The sequence below is a fragment of the Cervus canadensis genome, chromosome 15 (genome assembly GCF_019320065.1).
Source record: "Cervus canadensis isolate Bull #8, Minnesota chromosome 15, ASM1932006v1, whole genome shotgun sequence".
NCBI classification, from domain to species: domain Eukaryota; kingdom Metazoa; phylum Chordata; class Mammalia; order Artiodactyla; family Cervidae; genus Cervus; species Cervus canadensis.
In genome coordinates, this window is record NC_057400.1 from 52,495,635 (window position 1) to 52,499,945 (window position 4,311).

At 44.0% G+C, this 4,311-nt stretch overlaps 1 non-coding gene across 1 annotated transcript; it reads left to right on the top strand.

Moving 5' to 3' along the window:
• The first annotated feature begins 2,791 nt into the window (after nucleotides 1–2,791).
• Nucleotides 2,792–2,898, top strand: LOC122454041. Its single transcript, XR_006273262.1, has one exon. It is a non-coding gene; the product is annotated as a U6 spliceosomal RNA (small nuclear RNA).
• The last annotated feature ends 1,413 nt before the right edge of the window (nucleotides 2,899–4,311 follow it).

The window sequence follows — 4,311 nt, forward strand, 5'->3', positions numbered from 1 at the left end:
AACAGTCAGAATCGGCCATGGAACAACAGACTGGTTCAAAACTGGTAAAGGAGTACATCAAGGCTGTATATTGTCACTCTGCTTATTTAACATATATACAGAGTACATCATGTGAAATGTCAGGCTGGATGGCTCACAAGCTGGAATCAAGATTGCCTGTAGAAATATCAACAACCCCAGATAAGCAGATGATGCCACTCTAAAGGCATAAAGCAAAGAGGAATTAAAGGGCCTCTTGAAAAGGGTAAAAGAGGAGAGTGAAAAAGCTGGCTTAGATTAAAAAAAAAAAAAGATCATGTCATCCAGTCCCATCACTTTATGGCAAACAGATGTGGAAAAAGTGAAAACAGTAACAGATGTTATTTTCCTGGGCTCCAAAATCATTGTGGACAATGACTAAAGCTATGAAATTAAAAGATGCTTGCTCCTTGGAAGGGAAGCTATGACAAAACTTTTTTTTTAAGTCATTCAGTCATATCTGACTCTTTGTGACCCCATGGACTATATAAAGTCCGTGGAATTCTCCAGGTCAGGATATTGAAGTGGGTAGCCTTTCCCTTCTCCAGGGGATGTTCCCAAACCAGGGATTGAACCCAGGTCTCCTGTGTTGCAGGCAGATTCTTTACCAGTTGAGCCACAAGGGAAGCCCAAGAATACTGGAGTGGGTAGCCTATCTCTTCTCCAGTTGATCTTCCCGACCCAGGAATCAAACCAGGGTCTCCTGCATTGCAAGTGGATTCTTTACAACTGAGCTATTAGGGAAGTCCAATGACAAACCTAGACAGCATACTAAAAAGTGGAGACATCACTTTGCCAACAAAGATCTGTCTAGTCAAAGGTATGGTTTTTCCAGTAGTCACATATGAATATGAGAGTTGGACCATAAAGAAGGTTGATCAGCAAAGATTTGATGCTTTCAAACTGTGGTGCTGGAGAAGTCTCTTGGGAGTTCCCTGGACAGCAAGGAGATCAAATCAGTCAATCTGAAAGGAAATCAACTTTGAATATTCATTGGAAGGACTGATGCTGAAGCTCCAATACTTTGGAGCTTGGCTACCTGATGCAAAGAGCTAATTCACTGGAAAAGACCCTGAAGCTGGGAAAGATTGAGGGCAGGAGAAGAAGGGGGCAACAGAGGATGAGATAATTGGATGGCATTTTCGGCTCAATGGACATGAGGTTGAGCAAACCTGGGGAGATAGTGAAGGACAGGGAAGCCTGGCATGCTGCAGTCCATGGCATCACAGAGAGTCAGACATGACTTAGTGACTGAAAAACAACAGTAATAAACAAATGGAAAGATATACCACATTCTTGGATTGGAAGGATCAATATTGTTAAAATGACCATTCTATCCAGATTCTATGCAATCCCTATCAAATTACAATGGCATTTTTCACAAAACTAGAACAAAGTATGGAAACACAAAAAACCCTGAATACTCGAAACAATCTTGAGAAAGAAGAACAGAGGTGAGGAATTATGCTCCCTGACTTCAGTCTATACTATACACAAAACTACAGTAATCAAAACCACAGTACCGACACAGACACAAACACAGTGATTAATGGAATCAGGATAGAGAACCCAGAAATAATTCCGTACACTTAAAAGTCAATTAATCTACAAAAAAGGAAGCAAGACTACTCAATGGAGAAAAGACAGGCCTTTCAATAAGTGGTGCTGGGAAACCTGAACAGCTACACATAAAAGAATGAAATTATTAACAGCACGTTCTTTAACACTGCATACAAAACTCAAAATGGATCAAATACCTAAATATAAGACTGAAAACTCTAAAACTTCTAGAGGAAAACATAGGCAGAACACTGTTTGATGTAAATCACAGTAATATTTTTTTGGATCCGTAATGGAAACAAAATCAGTAGTAAACAAATGGGACCTAATTAAACTTAAATGCTTTTGCACACTAAAAGGAAACCATAAATAAAACAAAAAGACACCCTATAGACTGGCAGAAAATATTTGTAAACAATGTGACTGGTAAGGGCTTAATTTTCAAAATATACAAACAGTTCATACAGCTATATACACATGTGTATATATATATACATATACATATATGTAATGTATATGTAATGTATATGTATATATGTATATATATACACACACACACAAACCCAATCAAAAAATGGGCAGAAGACTTGTTACATGTTTTTGCTCCAGGGAGCAAACAGGTGCAAAGCTCGTCTCTGGAAGAGCGTGGGAAGGGATTTGGAGAGGGGAGGAAGGAGATCAAAACCCTATTATTTCTGACATGTACCCCAGTGTTCACAGCAGCACTGTGTACATTAGTCAGGATATGGAAGCAACCTAAATGTCCATTGACAGATGAATGGATAAAGAAGATATGGTATTTAAATGTATACAATGCAATATTATTCAGCCATAAAAAATGAATGAAATAATATCATTTGCAGCAACATGGGTGGGCCTAGAGATTATCATACTAAGTGAAGTAACTCAGAGAAAGACAAATATCATATGCTATCACTTATATGCAGCATTTAAAAAGATGACACAAGTGAAGTTATTTACAAAACAGAAACAGACTCCGACAGAAAACAAACTTATGGATACCAAAGGGATAAAGTAACAGTTTGGGATTAGCAGTCACCAACTGCTATATACGAAATAAACAAGGTCCTACTGTATTACACAGGCAACTACATTCAGTATCTTGTAATAAACTATAATGCGAGAAATATATATATATATATATGTAGCACAACAAGGTAAATCAACTATACTTCAATAATTGTCCTTTTGTGTGCTCGCTTCAGCAGCACATATACTAAAATTGGAATGATACAGAGAAGATTAGCATGGCCACTGCACAAGGATGACACGCAAATTCGTGAAGCGTTCCACATTTTTAACAAAGGAGAAACTATAAGCAAGGTGAAAAGACAGCCCTCAGATTGGGAGAAAATAATAGCAAACGAAGAAACAGACAAAGTATTAATCTCAAAAATATATAAGCAACTCCTGAAGATGGCGGAGGAGTAGGAAGGGGAGACCTCTTTCTCTCCTACAAATTCATCAAAAGAATATCTGAACACAGAGCAAACTTCACAAAACAACTTCTGATCGCTAGCTGAGGTCATCAGGCGCCCAGAAAAGCAGCCCATTGTCTTCGAAAGGAGGTAGGAAAAAATATAAAAGATAAAAAGTGAGACAAAAGAGCTAAGGACGGAGATCCGTCCCGGGAAGAAAGTCTTTAGAGGACGTTTCCAGACACCGGGAAACCCTCGCACTGGCGGGCCTGGGGGAAGCGTTTGAATCTAGGAGGGCAACCTGACTGGGAGGGAAACAATAAATAAAACCCACAGATTACCTGCCTAAAAGCAACTCTCAGCAGAAAAGTGCCCCAGACACCCGCATCCGCCACCAGCAAGTGGGGGCGGCACGGAGAGGAGCAGGCGGCATTGTTTGGGGTAGGGTCCGGGCCTGAGTGCCCTGAGGACAATCGGAGGGAGCTTTTGTGAGTTGCCAACTTGAACTGTGGGAGAGCAGGGAAGAGAGAGAAAATTGACCGGCCCGAACTCGCTGCCGGCCGTTCGCGGAACGGGGGGACCGAGAGAGTCCGGAGAGGGGCTCGCAGACTGCGGGCCGGCCCGGACCCGCCGGAGCCGGGAGCAGGTCGCGGCGAGACACAGCGCGCAGGCACCCGACCGACGCGGGCGGGGACGGGCTGGGGGCAGAGGGCAGAAGGCGCACACACCCGACTGGCGCCGGCAGAAACTGAGATTGGGACCGTGGGAGAGGGTGCGCCGCACCCGGAGAGAGTGCGCCGGTCAAGCTCCTGGCTGCCTGGAACGCTCTGACGGGGAAGGCACAAGAGCGGACTCAGCCTTTTGTTCCGCGCTTTTGTGGATCACCCGAGGGCTGGAGCTGCGCGCGGCGCGCTCCATGAGGAGCGGCCGGGACTCTGAGCAGCGCAGACCGAGAAACCAGCGCCAGCCTCTCCCGGCAGCGCCAGCCCGTCCCTGCAGCGTCAGCCCCTCCCAGCAGCGCGACAGAACTAGCTACTTGAATAAGAGTCCACCTCCGCCCGCCTGTGTCAGGGCGGAAATGAGGCTCTGAAGAAATCGGCAAACAGAAGCCAAATAAACAAAGGGAACCGCTTCAGGAGAGAGCGGTGCAACAGATTAAAATCCCTGTAGAAAACACCGATTATACCGGAAGAGGCCTGTAGATATCGAGATCTGTAAGCTGGAACGAGGAGATATCTGAAACTGAGCCAAACCGACACTGACCGCAACAGCTCCAGAGAAATTCCTAGATATA